Below are 22,328 nucleotides of genomic sequence, written 5' to 3' on the forward strand. Positions count from 1 at the left end.
ATGTTACTTTCAGGATTAATTATCACCTTAAATTCTCTTAAACTATCACTGCCTGATGCCTTCTTCAAAACCCATTTAAAATTTTAAACTATCATCAAGTATCATTAATATCTCCACTCTTCATTACCATTATTCATCTTAATCATCATCTTCACATATTATTATCATCATAATCATAATTATCATTATCCTAATCTAATCGTCATCATCTACATCTAAACTGATCATTATAACATAATCATTATTCGAGTCACCTTCATCATCATCTTTCTATCATCTCAACTTGTCACCTTCCTTTCATCACTCATCAACATAATGATCATCAAATCCGTCGTCACCATCAGAATCTCACAGTTTATTATCATCTAATTATACCATTACCTTAATTATATTTTCATCATCTTAATTATATTAGAGTTTCGGTCCAAATAAAAATCAAAAACATGCAGCCCAACAAACAGCCCAAGATTAAATCATTTTTCCCAACATGACACAGTAGGAGCCCACTTAGTCTAACAATACTTTAATTCGAATAACAGTAATCGATGGTTTTGTTTAACAGCTCATCTCATCGTCAATTTATGTGACCCCATGTGGTCTGCCACGAAATCCCACATTGTTCTCCATGTTGTAATATATATATATATATATATATATATATATATATATATATATATATATATATATATATATATATATATATATATATATTCAACTTGACTAGACCCAAATAAATATGTGGTATAGCTTCATACTTCTTTTTTTTAACAGAACCGTAAAAACAGCTACAAACAATGGTTATTTGTGATGGTTATGAGTTTATACAGAGAGAAGAAATAGAACAAAAGTAGTAGCAATTAATATGGGTTGTATTTGTCAGGTGAGGTGATCGGTGGAAGGTGGTGGTTATTGATTGCGATGACAAATAAAAACAGAAGTAGGAGTGCAGCAGCATTTAGTTGTAACAGGAAGATAGAAGGCAACCAATTAGTTAGAGGCTAATGGTGGGGGTATTGTAGTTTTTGAACCTCATCAGAAATATAAGTAAGATACACCAGTAGTAGTTGTGGGTTTGAGTGAAAAGGTGAGAAAGAAAGGTGGTTGTTTGATCGAACAAGAAATAAGAACAGGGAGTAAATAACTTACTTGAGTGTGAGTGGGAGATCGATTCAGGAACAGGTACAACAGGTAATTGTAGCTTATTGAATTATTGGAGTGGTTAAATGGTTTTCAAATGGTGTTGACTCGATGGTGTTTATATTCGGTTTATTGTGGGTTGTGGTTGTTCTTTGAAGAGGGTGATGATGATTGGGAGTTTGCAGGCGTAAATGAAGGGAAGAGAAAACAAAGTATTGTCGTGATTTGTTGAAAAACAAGAGAGAGAGACGTAGAGAGAGATTGTGATTCTTGGTGGTGGTGATTCAAGGTGAAGGAGGTGTCGGTGGTTTGTCATGGAGGAGAAGAGAAGAGAAGAGTGATTTGTGAAGAAAAAGAGATGTGTGATTATCTATTTTCCTACATCTATGTATGTATATATCTATATCATAGATAGATGAAGATATTTAATTAAAGATGGATGGTGATAGATTTGGAAAGGTAACAGAAAAAGGATGATGTGGGTGTCGACATAATCAATTACACAGATCAATAAGACAGAAGAATAAATTAAAATGGATAGCGACCTTAAACAGATTTCGACTTCTTCTGTTATAAAAATCGTGATTGGTACTTAAACTAGATATTGGAATCAATTAGATGCAGTAAGATAGATACATATAACAAATGTGTACGATATTTAAGTTATATAATTTATATGTAACAACCCGACATCTTAAATCCCAAAAACAAAACACGTACCAAAATTTTTTTTTGTATGTTAGGGCATCTGGACGGCGTCCAGAATCCTGGACGGCATCCAGCTCAGAAAAGTGGGACGGCTGATGTGGTAGCGGAGTGGTATAAAATAGCTATTAATTTACTACGAAATACTATTAAATACGATACAATTTTACACAAGATATTTATTTATTTATAGAATGGATATACTTAAACCTTGCTACAACACTTATAGGCAGTGTACCTAATCGTACAGTAGTGTAGTTTTTAGTAAGTCCGGTTCGTTCCACAGGGAATCTTTTTAAACAAAGCTTAACGCTATATTAGTTTACTTTTATAAAAATACAAATATATATATATATATATATATATATATATATATATATATATATATATATATATATATATATATATATATATATATAAGTAATATTATTATTATAAAGGGGGGTTTTTACCGTTTAATGACCGGTTTGTCGATTTTAAAACTTTAGTCGCAGTTAAAACCAAATGTAAAATATTAAAAATAAATACAAGACTTAAATTAAAGCATAAAGTAAATAACGATAATGAAATTGCGAATAATAAAAGTGCGATAAAATAAACTTGCGATAATTAAAAAGTACGATAATTAAAAGTACAATTAAATACAATAACAATAAATAAAAATGCGATAATTAGAAGTGCAATTAAATATAAAATAAAGGAAATTAAATATGAAATAAAAGAATTATGCTTATTTAAACTTCCGTAATCATGATGTTTGACGTGTTGATTTTAGTTTTATGCCCATGGGTTAATTGTCCTTTGTCCTGGATTATTTAATATGTCCGTCTGGTTTTTGTCCATAACAGTCCATCAGTCATAAATATAAAGTGCAAGTGTCCTCGTCAAATTATCCTTATACCCGAAGTTAAATATTCCAACTAATTGGGGACTTAAACTGTAACAAGATTTTAATACTTTGTTTAATAATTACACCAGGATGTCGACTGAGTGTAACCCAAGGTTTTAATATTTTGTTATCAATTATACCAAGTGTCCTTGTACATAATTTCACCCCTGTTTTAATTATTCTAGTGGCTATTAATCCATTCCCGTGTCCGGTTAAATGAACGATTATTCGTACATATAAATACCCCGCCCATCGTGTCCGATTGAGTGTATATGGTAATTTATAGGGACGCCCAATTGTAAATCTTTATATTAACATTAACAAACTATCATTTAGTTAAACAAATATAAAGCCCATTAATAGCCCATAGTCTAATTTTCACAAGTGTCGTTCTTTTGTCCAAACCCCAATTATGGTACAAAGCCCAATTACCCAATTTTAGTAATTAGCCCAACATCATGATTACTTCGGATTAAATAAGCATAATAATAACTTAGCTACGAGACATTAATGTAAAAAGGTTGAACATAACTTACAATGATTAAAAATAGCGTAGCGTTACACGGACATAATTTCGACTTACACCTTACAATATTCGCTAATATACCCTTATTATTAGGATTAAAATTAAAATTAAAATTAAAATATAAATTATATATATATATTTTACGTATATATGAGAGAAGAGAAAGATGGATGGATGTTTTTGGTGCACCAAAGCTCGATTTTTATAGGCATGTGGGCTGGAACTGGGGCTCATGCGATCGCATGGATTTATGCCTTCCATGCCATGCGATCGCATGGCCAGCTGGGGAGGCTCATTCTTGGTTGTTTTCTTCTGCCGACGGTTTTATAAATAATATAATATATTAAATAATTATAAGAATTATTTAAATATTATATTATATTTATGTGCATAGTTGACTTGTAATTTTTAGTCCGTTGCGTCGAGCGTTGAGAGTTGACTCCGGTCCCGGTTCCGGATTTTCGAACGTCCTTGCGTACAATTTTATATTTTGTACTTTGCGTTTTGAATCTTGTACTCTTGTAATTTCGAGACGTTTCTTATCAATAATTGGAACCTCTTTGATTGTATTTTGTACTTTTGAGCTTTTTGGTCGTTTGCGTCTTCAATTCGTCGAATCTGTCTTTTGTCTTCACCTTTTATTATTTAAACGAATATCACTTGTAAATAGAACAATTGCAACTAAAAGCTTGTCTTTCTTGAGGAATAATGCTATGAAATATATGTTCGTTTTTAGCATTATCAAATATTCCCACACTTGAGCGTTGCTTGTCCTCAAGCAATATCGTCTTGAAATACTAGAATCACTTCTTTATTCTTCACTCTTTGTACATCAGTGATTTCTATACGGCGGTATAAACAATGATAGTAACGATAGAACCATGGTTAAAGGTGGGTGTGTCATCCACAGTTGCCTCGGGTTTAGGTCAACGACACTTGCAATCAAATAGCCGATTTACTTTCGGTTTCCAAAGCAAAGTGCACATTTGAAAGGCGGTTTACAGTCCCACATGACTATGAAAATGTAGATCCTTAAGGAAATTGGATCTTTATGAAAATATTTGATCTTTTGAAAATTCAATCTAGCTTTTACCCTAGATAAGTTTTCCGGAATAACCCTTCACCGGTGTTTGCAAAATATTTTTGTGGGTTTGGTGGGTTTCAGATTTGAAAATTTTAGCTCAAAACTTGCGGTTTTGTGTCACCCACTTGCTAACCTTGTATTTGGAAAGCAACACGTCCAGTTTACTTGTCCCGTATATTACCTTTCGATAAACTACCGTCCGGTTGTAAAGGAAAACGTTGAACAAGCAACTGTTAAGGCAATGTCCCCTGACATACTTTTAATTATGGTCTATAACGTGTCGGATGCAATTACTATCCTTGGTAGGAGCAATAGTAAAGCTCACCCTTATGATTTTTCGGTCTGGCACAAGGTTCTGTCTTTGACCATGCTATGCAACCACCGTTCTTACGGTTGACACCCGATTTGGTTCAGGTGACCTAATGAATTCCAGGTGAATTCCTAGGATTTTACGTTCAATGGTAATGAACGCATTGAAAATGGGTTTTCAGAAAACAAATCGGTTTTAATTTGATCAAAATATTTTCTCGTTCAAGCTCGAGTTTAGATATCATCGAATTCCATGAGTTTGTAATTCTCAATCTTTAAAGTCAATCTCAAGGATTGAGTAATATCTGTCTTAAAAGCTGATTTTTGATCTTTTAAGGAGATTATCCTTTCTGGAGATCTGATTCATTAGTCTTATCAAGCTAATTTGCACGGTGCCCCCCCATTGTACGAGATAAATCCTTCTCATGGTTAGGATAAATCTGACCACTTGGCGACCCTGTTTGATGCTGAGGTCCGTGGATTTCCTGCTGATTTTAGAGATGACTTTTCTAGATTTTTTGTCAACCTACAGCTGGTCTAGACGGCAACTTCTTGACCTAAATCAAGAAGCGCGTGTCTTTTTCGGAAGACTTTACTTCCTTTTAATGATGGAATTGATTCATCATGTAGATCCATCTCTTCTTTTCTTTCATCGGGTAAAATGGTTTAGTTTAGTCCAAAGCAAAAGTATTTTCAGTTATTTGTTACAGATATATATGACATATGCTTAAGATAACTTGGTAAATTTTCCCACACTTGGCTTTTATTTTCCTTTTTATCGTCCTCTATTCCATTTTAAATGAATTTCAACATTTTGGTTTGTTTCTCAATTTATGTCCTTTCCGAGGTTACAATAATTTCGGTGTTAACACCTAGTTTTATCGTTCATAAATATGTATAAACATGATTTTGAGTTCATTTAATTGAAAATTTTGAAAAATTTTACTAGAATTGGGTAGTCAGTATATAAGACTAGGGCTGTTCTTTATTATCAGAGAGCACTAGATTCTAATACAACTACTACGTTACTAGTATTTTTAATGGTAACCAAGTGTATAAAGATAAAAATTTTAAAAATCCGAAAGAATTTAACCCCTTCCCACACTTAAGATCTTGCAATGCCCTCATTTGCAAGAAATCAGTACAATTTAAATTATTGAGGGTGATTAGCGTAGAAATGATTAAATTTTACCAAAGTTTCCAAATATATTGGCGTTTGTTTGCTGAATGATAAATGGTGCATAGCATTTGTTCATTTCGTCTGTTGTTACATCACATTTATTTGTCATCTTGTCGTCAAAATTAGTAGCTTTTGCTGAACTTAATGCCAGTCTTTGAAAATGCGCTGTTTTACCCTGTTTTGAACAATCGACAATATACATACATACAAGTATAATCATGCATGGCAATTTGAAATGGGACTTAATATCCCACTTTCAAATTCTAAATATGAAATATTAGTACACAATAATAATAAAATAATAAAAATTACACAAATTTATCCAATAACATAAGTTTAAACATGAAAAAGTCAAAAGATAAAAACATAATAATCATAAAAATAACCAAATGGAACTAAATCAGTCTGGATAGGGGTTCCAGTTCATCTCATCGGGCGGGTTCCATTCTTGGTTATAGGTGTTCTGATAGGCTTGGTTATAGTCATACCGGTTAAAGGGTGGTCAGATATCGGGGCTATGTGGCGGAAAATGAGCAGGTCGAGTAGGTACATAGTTATTTGGTACCTGATATGATAGCTGGCTCATGATTTGGTGCTGATGAACTAACCAGCTATCGTGTTGGCGTCGCCTATAATCCTCGTATACTCGCTCGGAGTTCCACTGCTCATACATACTATGTCTTGCCGCGTTCGTCATTGCTTCCTCATCTATACGAACGTGGACGTCAAGAATAGCATCTCGAAAGACATCCCTAATGTCTTCCGCCTCCTCCATTTCCTCGTCTGAGCCTCTCTCTACCTGAGGATGAGATCCCTCTGTAACAACCCAAACCAACCCTCGACCAAAGCACGCGAAAATACAAAATAAAAAAAAATTTCCTGTGCAGCATACCCGCGCGGCGCGCCAGATAGGGGCGCGGCGCGCCAAAGTGGACTGTCCGGGAAGTCTCACAATGCGAAAAAGATTGACTAGTTCCCGACACTTTTAGACGAAACGCTTTTTACCATACATCCAAATATGTAAAACTAAATTGTTTCAAATATAAAATCAATGTTTTACAGGCGGGGCCCACATCGGCCGTTTTACGAGTTTAATACTATTTACGAGTTTCGACCACCAAAAAGTTTAAGTTCCAAACTACACAATGAGCATGGCGTTTGGGATTAAACTACCCAACTATCGGTCAAACTCCAAGAGCTACTAAATCCAAAAGCGTCCCCTAGCATCAAGCGGGATCTCTAGTCCAAAACGATGCCCTTACCCTTGTCCAAAACCGAACCTATAAAATGATAAACAACGAGAGGGTAAGCAAAGCTTAGTGAATGCAATAATTATACGAATACATATATAATTATACCTACTTGCAAACACTTACACAAACCGCAAACACGCTAGCGAACATAATTAGCTTATCGTCACAATAACAAGCTATAAATCTCCAATACCACAAGCTAGCATAACAACCGCATATAAATATAACTCGAATAATATAATATGCTTACAACACAAATAACCATGGTCGACCAATAGTACAAGGGAACGGCGCTCGCGAAAACGCCATCGGTGTTCATAACATCCGTTAGGGCACTTAACACCTCGCACCACTAACCCCTAGGGTGGCACCTTAACACCTCGGCACTTCACCCCGAGTGGCATCTTAACACCTCGATGCTTCACTCATTATTTTACGGAGTGGTGTCTTAACACCTCGACACTACACTCCTAGGTGGCATCTTAACACCTCGATGCTACACCCGAGTGGCATCTTAACACCTCGATGCTACACTCTTCACGTGAAACGTGGTGTCTTAACACCTCGACACTACACCTTTCACGCTACAACAAATAGATACATTATATACATACGCATATAATTATTCCACTCACCTCAAAGTCTTGTGAAAAGATACCCGAGCTTGCAAAACCTCAAAGTAACGTACCTATCACATTATACATATTATCAAACGCAAACTCAAGTCGGTCAACCAATTCTTTCACCATTCCTAAGTCATTTTGACCCAAAGTGCAATCCCGACCCATTTTGCACCATTAACCCTAATAATGGGTCAACTTCACCAAAAACCCTAACTCTAGTCAAATATGGTCTTATTACATTTTTACATCACCAATTTAACTCATTTTCACACATGCAAGACCACTTAGGTCATTAAAGACCCATTTGACCCATTTCAAGGTCAACACACCCATTTGGGTCATCCATGCCCAATTAACACCCATTTACATATCATTGAAGTGTTCTAGTACTTTAACTAACTAATTAGGTTCATAAACATAAATTAACACTTTGAAAACCCTAATTAGTTACCTTTGAGTCTACATGACCCAAATTCACCCAAAACCCCTAAATTACTAGCAAGTGGGTTTTGTGTGCATCACTAACCCAAACCCTAACCCTTAAACACATTAAACTAAGGTAATCAAGTTTAGGGCTTACCACAACAATCAAAACGTAGCTAAGGAGGAGATGAACAACTTTAACTCCCGAGTTCTAACCCGAAATGAGCTTCTTCTTCCCCGATTTAAGCTTTCTCACACTTAACCACCCCCTCTCTCTCTAGAATGAATGGATGATGTTTGGTGGTTGAGAAATGGAGTAATGAGCTCACCAAACTGATCCTAAGGCATTAAATTCGGACCCCAAGGTGATTTTACCAAAATGCCCTCAAAATATCTAATTAAAAAGAAAAGGGGAATCTGTCGCAGACAGATGGCGCGGCGCGCCACCTAGCCGCGCGGCGCGCGACCCTCCCAGTTCAGCATCTTTTGTCTTTTTAATTATGTGCAACAAAAACCCCAAACTTGAGTAACTCATATACACCTATGTACACTACGAATATTCGGGTCTTACAACTCTCCCCCACTTATTCGGATTGCGTCCTCGCAATCCAAGCCGCATGACACGAGGGAAGATAAACCAACACGAACTCTTCGGGTTCCCAAGTGAACTCGGAACCTTTACTTCGTCGCCATTGAACCTTGAAAGTTCTCACCTCTTTATTTCTCAACATTTTCACCTTCTCGTCAAGGATAGCAATCGGTTCCTCGACATATTCTAACTTGTTGTTTAGCTCGATCTCATCTAAAGGCATCCATGAGGAATCATCCGCAAGACACTTACGGAGGTGGGAAACATGAAATGTATTATGGATCCCCGCAAGCTCTTCGGGTAATTCCAATCGATATGCAACTTCACCAACACGAGCTAAAACCTTGAATGGCCCAATAAACCGAGGAGCTAACTTTCCCCGTTTTCGAAATCGGATAATACCCTTCCATGGCGAAACCTTAAGCATCACCATATCGCCTTCTTGGAACTCAATCGATCGCCTACGTCTATCGGCATACGACTTTTGCCTATCTTGAGCCTTCTTCAAATGTTCCCGAATCAAATCGATCTTGCTATTGGTCTCTAAAACCAAATCGGTACTCCCGATCTCTCTTTGACCCACTTCTCCCCAACAAACGGGAGTTCGACACCTACGCCCATAAAGCATTTCGTAAGGTGGCATCCCGATACTAGTATGATAACTATTATTGTACGAGAATTCCACCAAAGGCAAATGCTCATCCCAACTACCACCGAAGTCAATGATGCACGCTCGTAGCATATCTTCCAAAGTTTGATTCGTACGTTCGGTTTGACCGTCCGTTTGAGGATGATACGCCGTGCTCAACTTCAATTGCGTACCCATATCTTCATGAAACTTTTCCCAAAACCGAGATGTAAAACGGGTATCTCGATCCGAAATAATAGATATAGGAACCCCATGTCGCGAGACCACTTCCTTGATAAACAACTTAGCCAAGGTCTCCGACGATATCGCTTCTTTTTGTCAATCGGTCAACTATAACCCAAATCGAATCGAATTGGGTTCTCGCCGTTTTAGGTAACTTTGTAATGAAATCCATGGTAATGTGCTCCCATTTCCATTTCGGGATTTCTAATGGTTGCAACTTACCATACGGCTTTTGGTGTTCGGCTTTTACTTGTAAACACGTGACACATTGCTCAACATACTTCACAACATCACGTTTCATGCCCGGCCACCAATAATCTTTCTTCAAGTCAAGATACATTTTCGTCGCGCCCGGATGAATGGAGTATTTTGACTTATGTGCTTCATCAAGTAGCACTCGTCGGTAATCACCCATCTTAGGCACCCACACCCTTCCTTGAAAGGACAACAACCCAAGCGGACCCATAGTAATAAACTCCGATTGGCCCACGATTCGCTCCGTATGCTTGTTGTGAACATAAGCCTCTATTTGAATCTCACCAAGCTTTTCAAGAAAATCGTTGGTAATAATCAAACGTAACGACCCCACTTTTATCACCGGATGTTGACTCTTTCGACTCAACGCATCCGCGACCACATTCGCCTTACCCGGATGATAAAGTATTTCACAATCGTAGTCTTTCACCACATCCATCCATCTACGTTGGCGATAATTCAAATCTCGTTGATTAAAGAGATGTTTCAAACTCTTATGATCCGAATAAATCGTACACTTGACACCATACAAGTAATGGCGCCAAATTTTCAACGCATTCACTACCGCCGCCAACTCAAGATCATGAGTCGGATACCTCGTTTCATGTTCCTTTAATTGTCGAGAGGCATAAGCGATAACCTTACCTCTTTGCATTAGAACACACCCGAGACCATTTAAGGAAGCATCACAATAAACCACCATGTCTTCAACACCTTCCGGTAACACTAACACCGGAGCTTGACACAACTTCTCTTTTAACAATTGAAAAGCAATTTCTTGCTCGTTCTCCCAACCAAACCTCACATTCTTCCTTGTCAATTTCGTCAATGGAGAAGCAATCTTAGAAAAGTCTTGGATAAACCGACGATAATAACCGGCCAATCCGAGAAAACTTCGGATTTCCGTAGGCGTAGTCGGTCGTCCCCAACTCTTCACCGTTTCGATCTTCCCCTTATCTACTTGAATACCGTTTTCGTTCACGAAATGACCAAAGAATTGAACTTCCCTTAGCCAAAATTCACATTTGGAGAACTTTGCATACAACTTCTCCTTTCGTAGCGTCTTCAATACTTCACGCAAATGACGTTCATGCTCGTTCATACTTTTCGAGTAGACTAGTATGTCGTCAATGAACACTATTACCGACTTGTCCAACATAGGTTGGCACACTCGGTTCATAAGATCCATGAATGCCGCCGGTGCATTCGTAAGACCAAAGGGCATAACTACAAACTCATAATGCCCGTAACGCGTTCGAAAAGCCGTCTTCTCTATGTCTTCCTCACGGACCCGCATTTGGTGATAGCCGGACCGTAGGTCGATCTTAGAGAAATACGTTGCACCTTGAAGTTGATCAAATAAATCGTCAATCCTAGGTAATGGATAACGATTCTTGATCGTCACTTTATTCAACTCACGGTAATCAATGCACATACGCATACTACCATCTTTCTTCTTCACAAATAACACCGGAGTGCCCCATGGCGAAGCACTCGGTCGAATAAAACCCTTCTCGAGCAACTCTTGGGTTTGATTTAACAACTCTTGCATTTCCGTTGGTGCTAAACGATAAGGAGTTTTAGCAATGGGAGTAGCTCCCGGAACCAACTCAATACGAAACTCAACTTGTCTTTCCGCCGGAACACCCGGTAATTCGTCCGGAAAAACGTCTTCGAATTCACTAACAACCGGAATTTCACGAATAGGTGGTGGCTCATTGCGAGTATCAACAACATGAGCAAGGAAAGCCATGCCACCGGTAACAACAAAACGACGTGCCCGTGCAAAAGTGCATATCGGCACCGGTCTCCTTCGCTTATCACCATGAATAATTAACTCTCCCCCACTTGGGGCCTTCACACGAATAAACTTATCATGGCATGCAATATCGGCTCTATAACGATCGAGCCAATCCATACCAACGACAATATCAAAGTCGCCCAAGGTCATTGGAATAAGATCAATTTTAAAGGTTTCGGAACCAAAAACAACATCACAATTTTCACACACATCAACCACTAGCACCGTCTTGCCGTCCGCTATTTCGACTTCTATCGGACGACTTAACTTAGCTAACGGTCTATTAAGTTTAGGCACAAATTTAGGAGACACAAACGACAAATTTGCACCGCTATCGAAAAGAATCCTTGCCGGATTAGAATTAACCATGTAAGTACCTGAGATAACTTCGTGCGATTGTTTGGCTTCATCATTGGTCATCAAATAGTTGCGACCCCTAGCCGTACCCGTCGCCTTCTCTAACCGCTTCACATTATCATTTCGAAAATCGGGACACTCCGGCTTCTTATGCCCCTCTTTGCCGCAATTAAAACAAGTGACTTTGTTTCCGGAACGTGGTTTCGGACACTCACGAGCCATATGACCCGATTGCCCACAATTGTAGCACGCATAAGAAAACTCGCCGGTAGTGCCCTTCTTTGCACTATTGACACTTTCGGCCCCCCTCTTGCTCTAGCTCTTCTTGCTTGAGGCGTTAGAGTAACTAAAACCCTCAAATTTTCTTTTGGAAAACATGAAATCACTCTTTCTTGGAACCTCCGGCTCAAAACCCCGAGCCAACTCGAACAATTCCTCAAAAGACTTAGCCATACCCCGACTAATCTTCCCCTTGTACTCATCATTCAAAGTACGATAGAAATCCTTCATGAGCTTATGATCATCACCAACATATTCCGGGCAAAAACGAGTCTTTGCCAAGAATGTAGACTTAAGAGTAACTAAGTCCATTGAGCCTTGTTGCAAATGGTGCAACTCGTCCCGGATTCTATCGAGGTCGGAAGAAGTTCTGTATTCCTTGAAAAACTCCTTCTTAAACTCTTCCCACGTCAAGCCCATACATTGTTCCTCACCATACAAGTTGATTTTATCATCCCACCATAACTTAGCCTCTTCTCGTAGCATGCTAGAGCCATACCTCGCCTTCTTCTCGGGAGGACATTCCGAGGTACGGAAAGCTCCCTCGATGTCAGAGATCCAACATGTACTTTTTAAAGGATCTCGTACCCCATTAAACATCGGGGGTTGAGCGTCCTTGAAATTCTTGTAGTGGAAGTCCCGCCTTCCTTCACCTTCTTCACCACGAGGATAAATGTTTCTAGCATCAAGGGCCTCTTCGATAGTGGCCTTCATTCGTTCATTTATCAAATCGGTCACTTGCCCATCGACCGAATCTTGGAAGACCTTTCGGGCGTCCGTAAGAAAATCCGCTTTTAACTTTTTAAAGACGGCCTCAACCTTGGCCGAAAACTCGGCGTCCTCACTTGTACTTCCGTTATCATGATCGGGTCCGTTTCTCGTCTTCATTCTATAAAACGAAGTAGGTTAAGCGGCGAAACAAAAGACATAACACGTATGTATATACATATACACCACACTACCCCATCTTGCTCAACAATCGTCGTACATTGCTCGTTCGACACGATTTGCGCCCGTAACAATGGTAGCTAATCATTGTTACGCGAGCACGTCGCATTAACTTGCTAGTACAACGTCCATCTCGCTCGATGCTCGCTAAACATACATAACCAATGGCACATGATTAGTTTACATAAACCTATGCACAAAACAATCCCGATCCGACCCAAAGTCCTACAAGTCCTGCATAAACGCGCACACAAAAAGTCTAAGTCTAGGCGCCTATCTCAAGTCACCTAAATCCCTTAGACCATGCTCTGATACCACTTGTAACAACCCAAACCAACCCTCGACCAAACCACGCGAAAATACAAAATAAAAAAAAATTTCCTGTGCAGCATACCCGCGCGGCGCGCTAGATAGGGGCGCGGCGCGCCAAAGTGGACTGTCCGGGAAGTCTCATAATGCGAAAAAGATTGACTAGTTCCCGACACTTTTAGACGAAACGCTTTTTACCATACATCCAAATATGTAAAACTAACTTGTTTCAAATATAAAATCAATGTTTTACAGGCGAGGCCCACATCGGCCGTTTTACGAGTTTAATACTATTTACGAGTTTCGACCACCAAAAAGTTTAAGTTCCAAACTACACAATGAGCATGGCATTTGGGATTAAACTACCCAACTATCGGTCAAACTACAAGAGCTACTAAAGCCAAAAGCGTCCCCTAGCATCAAGCGGGATCTCTAGTCCAAAACGATGCCCTTACCCTTGTCCAAAACCGAACCTATAAAATGATAAACAACGAGAGGGTAAGCAAAGCTTAGTGAATGCAATAATTATACGAATACATATATAATTATACCTACTTGCAAAAACTTACACAAACCGTAAACACGCTAGCGAACATAATTAGCTTATCGTCACAATAACAAGCTATAAATCTCCAATACCACAAGCTAGCATAACAACCGCATATAAATATAACTCGAATAATATAATATGCTTACAACACAAATAACCATGGTCGACCAATAGTACAAGGGAACGGCGCTCGCGAAAACGCCATCGGTGTTCATAACATCCGTTAGGGCACTTAACACCTCGCACCACTAACCCCTAGGGTGGCACCTTAACACCTCGGCACTTCACCCCGAGTGGCATCTTAACACCTCGATGCTTCACTCATTATTTTACGGAGTGGTGTCTTAACACCTCGACACTACACTCCTAGGTGGCATCTTAACACCTCGATGCTACACCCGAGTGGCATCTTAACACCTCGATGCTACACTCTTCACGTGAAACGTGGTGTCTTAACACCTCGACACTACACCTTTCACGCTACAACAAATAGATACATTATATACATACGCATATAATTATTCCACTCACCTCAAAGTCTTGTGAAAAGATACCCGAGCTTGCAAAACCTCAAAGTAACGTACCTATCACATTATACATATTATCAAACGCAAACTCAAGTCGGTCAACCAATTCTTTCACCATTCCTAAGTCATTTTGACCCAAAGTGCAATCCCGACCCATTTTGCACCATTAACCCTAATAATGGGTCAACTTCACCAAAAACCCTAACTCTAGTCAAATATGGTCTTATTACATTTTTACATCACCAATTTAACTCATTTTCACACATGCAAGACCACTTAGGTCATTAAAGACCCATTTGACCCATTTCAAGGTCAACACACCCATTTGGGTCATCCATGCCCAATTAACACCCATTTACATATCATTGAAGTGTTCTAGTACTTTAACTAACTAATTAGGTTCATAAACATAAATTAACACTTTGAAAACCCTAATTAGTTACCTTTGAGTCTACATGACCCAAATTCACCCAAAACCCCCAAATTACTAGCAAGTGGGTTTTGTGTGCATCACTAACCCAAACCTTAACCCTTAAACACATTAAACTAAGGTAATCAAGTTTAGGGCTTACCACAACAATCAAAACGTAGCTAAGGAGGAGATGAACAACTTTAACTCCCGAGTTCTAACCCGAAATGAGCTTCTTCTTCCCCGATTTAAGCTTTCTCACACTTAACCACCCCCTCTCTCTCTAGAATGAATGGATGATGTTTGGTGGTTGAGAAATGGAGTAATGAGCTCACCAAACTGATCCTAAGGCATTAAATTCGGACCCCAAGGTGATTTTACCAAAATGCCCTCAAAATATCTAATTAAAAAGAAAAGGGGAATCTGTCGCAGACAGATGGCGCGGCGCGCCACCTAGCCGCGCGGCGCGCGACCCTCCCAGTTCAGCATCTTTTGTCTTTTTAATTATGTGCAACAAAAACCCCAAACTTGAGTAACTCATATACACCTATTCCTATCAACACCTAAATACTCTCCAATGTGAGTAACAAAAATACTTCCTCCTATTATACTCCCGTCCTGCAATCCCTCTACCATTTTAGATAAATAAAAAGCAACACAGTAAGGGATATTGACAAAGCTTCTAGGATCCCGAATACACTTTAGGTAGAATAAATCATATAAGGTAATTTTTTCTTTATTATGACCTCTTTGTGTAATCGAGTTAGCCAAAAATCTATGAATAATACGAAGCTCGGCTCTGTCAATATGTGTATAGGAGTGTCCTCCTGCTCGTGTAAAAACATCAAAATGTGACATACGCCTCCAAATGGCGTCAGCGTCAAAGTTACTATCTACCCGTTCACCATAATGAATCAAGTTTGTACAATCAGGTAATAGCAACTCACCAGGAGTATATATCTGTAAGGCCCTGGCCATGTCCAGCATGGACATTCTGTACATCCTACCGCCAAGGATAAACCTAAGAAATCTTCTATCATCTATTCTAATTATATTTGTATCAAGTGATACAGTACTCATCAAGTCAACACACCATTCCTTATATACAGGTCTACGAATGGTGAAAAGACGTTCCCAATCTGTAAAAGAAGAACTGCCATACCTTTGAACTAAAAGCTGTCTAACACGGTCAGCTAGATGGACCATTTCCAAAGGGGCCCAATCAATTACCCTTGGCACCTCTACATTTTTTGTTACCAATTTGAATTTGTTCCTTTGATATGTCTCGTAATCTCTCCATCTTCTATCAAATCTCAGATTAGGATGTAGAGTGTGCTCAGGAATCGTTGGGAATTCTACTGGCGGCCTCATTGGGAATACTATGAATTCATCAATAAACTGTACTGGATCATAATAAGGTATGTGCTGATCAGGCTGTTGTTGTTCCTGTTGTGGTTCTTGTTCGTGTTGCATTTCTAGATGTGGTTCTTGTGCTGGTGCTGGTCGTCTAGATGATGATGCTCCTGAACCTCCAGTATCGGCTCTCTGTAAAACACATTAAACACAAAAATTGTGCATCCAAATATGCATTAGTGTTAGCAAAATAACAACTTAAAACAATCACTATAACATGTTAAATCAAAATTAAACTTATACACATTTTCACAATTTTTCACAATTCTACACTTTTCAAATAAGCACATATGAAAATGTATACAAAATTCATAAGCATTTAACTCAAATAACATGTCAAAATATTCATTATTAATAATTAAACAAGTCTCAAATGGCAAATATATCAAATTAATCAAGTTCATGAATTTTGGACTTAAAAAGTCCACTTTAATCTCCAAAAATCATGTTTAGGATCATTGTTTGGATCATTTAACTATCTAAACATGTTATACTACTCAATTTAGCAATAATTCATGACAAAAATCGGCCATAACCTGTTTATATCAAAAAGCCCCAAATTGCTCAAGAACACAAACCCTAGATTTCTAAAAAATTTGAAGTTTTTGGCTTCAAATCATGTTAAATAGCATCAATCTAGGTTATACATGCATAAAATACTAACAATTTATCACTAATTACACTAGAAATTAACAAAATTGCATTAGGTAAAAAATTGGTAATTATCACAAAAACTAGGAATTTATAGAGTTTAGGGGTGTAATTTTTACCAATTTGCTGAAGAATGAGAATCTAGGCATGATTAGAGCAAGAAAAATGACGAATTACGGTGGAAAAATGGCGAAAATTGGTGAATTTTTGGGTGAGTTTCGTGAATGTGTGTGTGTTGTGGTGAAGAACAGACCCGCTGCTGTTATTTGTTTCAGACCTGCATTTGGTCCCCATGCGATCGCATGGGTTCCAAGTGCAAACCCCATGCGATCGCATGGGGTGCCGGCTACAGTGTTTTCAGGTTTTTTTTTTTTTTTTTTTTTTTTTTTTTTTTTTTAAACCTTATGCTTTATAAAACTTATAATTAATTAAATTTTAAAAATTTTGTTTTCCTTTAGGATCGAGGGCGTTTCGGATCGTTGTCCTAGTCTGTCCCTCGACAAAATTTTAAAATTTGTCAAATCAAAGCGCGGTTTTTAAAAGTAAAGATTTTTGGGTTTTTTTAATGTTTTTGGCATACTTTAATTCAATAAGATTAAAAATAATGATAATAAAAGTTCTCGTCCCTCCCTCGGGTAAAGCAATTTCGGTTCAAAGACCTAGTATTCAACTTACGATGAATTTTAAAAATCATATTTTTAACTTAATGAGATAAAGTAAATTTTTGTTTTTAAATTCACACAACTTAAATATAAAATTCAAAATTAATATTAAAAATTAACACCAAACTTAAAATTTGAAATGCATAAAATTAAAAATTCATATTTTAAAAATTAAAAATTCACACCAAACTTAATTTTAAAAATTCACATTATAAATTCACACCAAACTTAATTTTAAAAATTCACATTATAAATTCACACCAAACTTATATTAATTTTTCAAATATTTACATTTTTTTTTTTAAAATATTGTTTTTACAAAGTTTACAATATTAATTTAAGATTTAAATATTAATTTTAAAAAATATGGTAAAAATAAAATTAAAAATCTTTTTGGCTTTTTATCCCACTTTAATCAATCAAATATTATCAAAAATATGCGCCCCTCTTTTCGGTAAAGTAATTTCGGTTCCAAGACCTAATTTAACTCATGACGAATTTTTGAAATATTTTAGGTTGATTGATTAAAGATATTTATACCTTAAGAATAAATGTTAAATTTCGCAGTGATGTAATAAATTTTTGATTGATATCAATAATTTCGGTCGCCAAACCTTATTTTATTCAATACCAATTTAATACTTTTTAGCGAACAAATTAGCGTTTATTATCAAAAGGTTAAAAATAAAAATAAAAATAAAAACTGTACAGACATACCTGTGAAATAGATTTCTTAGTTATATGATCTATCCCATTCATAAGATAGTCGGTTTAATTGGTTTTCCATGGCTACATAGGCGTAACCTCGAGCATTCAGTGTCTTTTCTTCTAAACATATGAACGGTCCGTCTCTGCATAAAGTAACAAATTCGGTATTTGAATAGGTTTGATTATTTGAACATTTACCTCCATGTGACCATTTTCCGCATTTGTGACATCTTTCTAGGTGTCGTGCTCTTCTTTTCGCTGCGGATTTTTATTTTCCTTTACCAAATTGTAATTTATTATCTTCGCATCTGGATTCTTTTCTAACTCCGTCCATTCTTTCTCTGATTACTGATACTAATTCACTCGGTAGTATGTCATTATTACGTTTAGTGATCAAAGCGTGTAGCATTAGACCATGGTTTAGTTCACAGGCAGTCTTCATTTCGTAAAAACCTAAAAAAAATAAAAATTCAGAATGGGGGGAGAAGACTAGTTCTTTAGGGTCTGCTAGGGAAAGACCATTCAGGTTCCATTATCGAGAACTACACGAAAACAGACAATCTAACTCTAACAGAAATACATATTATCCTTTAAAGACTTGATTCTCCCCACACTTAGTTAGCTGTGGTGTCGAAATTGTGATTAACTTCGTTGTCGACTTCCATCGGACTATCTATGTAGTGTTTAACTCTGTGACCATTAACTTTAAATTCAATCCCATTTGAATTTATTAATTCTATCGTTCCGTATGGGAAAACTCTTTTAACTATGAATGGTCCAGACCATCTTGATTTCAATTTTTCAGGAAATAGCTTGAATCGTGAATTGAAAAGAAGAACTCTGTCTCCTTCTTTAAAATCTTTTGAACTTCTGATTCTTTTATCATGCCATTTCTTCGTTCTTTCTTTATAGATTAACGAATTTTCGTATGCTTCATGTCTTAATTCTTCTAATTCATTTAGTTGACTTAATCGTAGACGTCCGGCTTCATGTAAATCAAGATTACATGTCTTCAAAGCCCAAAATGCTTTGTGTTCAATTTCTACTGGAAGATGACATGCTTTTCCATAAACAAGTCTAAAAGGTGTGGTTCCAATTGGAGTTTTGTAGGCTGTTCTAAAAGCCCAGAGTGCATCCTCCAATTTAATGGACCATTCCTTCGGATTTGATCCTACAGTTTTCTCTAGAATACGTTTTAAAGCTCGGTTGGTATTTTCAACTTGTCCACTTGTTTGTGGATGATATGCGGTGGAGATTTTATGAGTTACTCCATATCTTTTAAGAACTTTCTCAAGTTGATTATTACAGAAATGAGTACCCCGATCACTTATTAAAGCTTTCGGTGTTCCAAACCTTGCAAAAAGACATTTTAAAAAGTTGACTACAACTCGTGCATCGTTAGTTGGGAGAGCTTGTGCTTCCGCCCATTTAGATACATAATCAATGGCTACGAGTATATATAGATTATTATGAGATTTTGGAAATGGACCCATAAAGTCAATACCCCAAATGTCAAATACTTCACATACTTGGATGACATTTTGTGGCATTTCATCACGTTGACTTATTTTTCCGGTCCTTTGACAAGCATCACAGGATTTGCAAAGAAGGTGTGCGTCTTTGTAAATTGTAGGCCAATAGAATCCAGCATCATAAACTTTTCTTGCTGTTAGTTGAGGCCCATAATGCCCTCCTGTTGGTCCTGTATGACAATGGTTTAATATTTTACTAGCTTCATCTCCAAATACACATCGGCGTATTATTCCATCGGGACAACTTTTAAACAGATGTGGATCTTCCCAAAAATAGTGTTTTATATCACTGAAGAATTTCTTTCGTCTTTGGTACGATAATCCTTTTTCAAGGAATCCACATACTAAATAATTTGCATAGTCTGCAAACCATGGGATTTCTTTATAATCTATCTTCAATAGATATTCATCAGGAAAGTTGTCTTGTATGGCTGATTCATTTAGAACTTCTAATTCGGGATTTTCAAGACGAGAAAGATGATCAGCGGCGAGATTTTCTGCTCCTCTTTTATCTCGGATTTCAATATCAAATTCTTGTAAGAGTAAGATCCAACGAATTAATCTTGGTTTAGCATCTTGTTTTGAAAATAGGTATCTAAGAGCAGAATGGTCGGTATAGACCACCGTTTTTGCTAGAACGAGATATGATCGAAATTTGTCAAAAGTAAAGACAATAGCAAGGAGTTATTTTTCAGTAGTTGTATAGTTCGTTTGTGCTCCTTGTAACGTCTTACTAGCATAATATATAGGTTGAAATCGTTTTTCAATCCTTTGTCCTAAAACGGCTCCCATTGCAAAATCACTTGCATCGCACATTAGCTCAAATGGTAGATTCCAATTTGGTGTTATCATGATCGGTGCATTAGTGAGTTTTTCTTTAAGAATATTAAAAGATTTGATACACTCATCTGAAAAGATGAATGGAGCATCCTTTTCTAGGAGTTTATTCATAGGAGTGGCAATTTTAGAAAAATCTTTTATGAAACGTCGGTAAAAACCGGCATGCCCTAGAAAACTCCTAACTCCTCTAACATTGGTGGGATGTGGAAGTTTAGCAATTACATCTACTTTAGCTCTATCCACTTCAATTCCTTCTTTTGAAATTTTATGTCCAAGAACGATGCCTTCTTTAACCATGAAATGGCATTTCTCCCAATTAAGTACTAGATTTGATTGTTCGCATCTAAGAAGCATTCGTTCCAGATTAACTAGACATGATTCAAATGTATCACCGAAGACTGAAAAGTCATCCATGAAAACTTCCATGCATTCTTCTATCATGTCGTGAAAAATCGCCATCATACACCTTTGAAAGGTTGCAGGGGCGTTGCAAAGTCCAAATGGCATGCGTTTGTAAGCAAAAGTACCATAAGGGCACGTGAATGTGGTTTTCTCTTGGTCCTCGGGTGCTATTGGAATTTGAAAATATCCGGAAAATCCATCTAGAAAACAATAGTAACTATTTCCGCCTAATCTTTCCAACATTTGATCTATGAAAGGTAAGGGAAAGTGATCTTTTCTGGTGGCGTCATTTAATTTTCTATAATCAATACATACACGCCATCCTGTTACAGTCCAAGTAGGAATAAGCTCATTTTTCTCATTTGTAATGACAGTCATGCCACCCTTCTTAGGTACGCATTGAACTGGGCTTACCCATGAACTATCAGAGATTGGATAAATTAGACCTGCATCTAGCAGTTTAATAATCTCTTTCTTAACTACATCTTGCATATTAGGATTTAGTCTTCGTTAGCGTTGCACATACGTTTTATGACCTTCTTCCATAAGGATTTTATGTGTGCAATACGAAGGACTTATTCCTTTAATATCATGAATCTTCCATGCAATGGCTGGTTTATGGGCTTTCAACACAGAAATGAGTTGTGATTTCTCATTTTCAGTAAGAGAAGACGATATTATTACAGGTAATTCAGATTCACCATGTAAATAAGCGTATTCCAAATGGTTTGGAAGTGGCTTTAACTCTAATTTCGGAGGTTCTTCTATCGATGATTTGTATCGATATCTGTCTTCTTCTTTTAGCATTTGAATTTCTTCTGTTGTTGGTTCATATCCATTAGCTATAAGGGTAGCTAACATTTCAGCTTCATCAATTGGTTCATTACCTTCTCCTAAAGAACATTCTCCTGTTCCTTGTAATTCTGGAAATTCTTCTAATAATTCTGCATGTGCATCTATAGTTTGAATATAATAACATGTATCATCTGCATATTGTGGTTGTTGCATTGCTCTATCAACTGAAAAGGTAACACTCTCATCCTCTATACTTAGGGTCAGTTTCTTACCGAACACGTCTATCATTGCTTTAGCCGTG

Source organism: Rutidosis leptorrhynchoides, chromosome 11 (genome assembly GCF_046630445.1).
Source record: "Rutidosis leptorrhynchoides isolate AG116_Rl617_1_P2 chromosome 11, CSIRO_AGI_Rlap_v1, whole genome shotgun sequence".
In the NCBI taxonomy this organism is placed as follows: domain Eukaryota; kingdom Viridiplantae; phylum Streptophyta; class Magnoliopsida; order Asterales; family Asteraceae; genus Rutidosis; species Rutidosis leptorrhynchoides.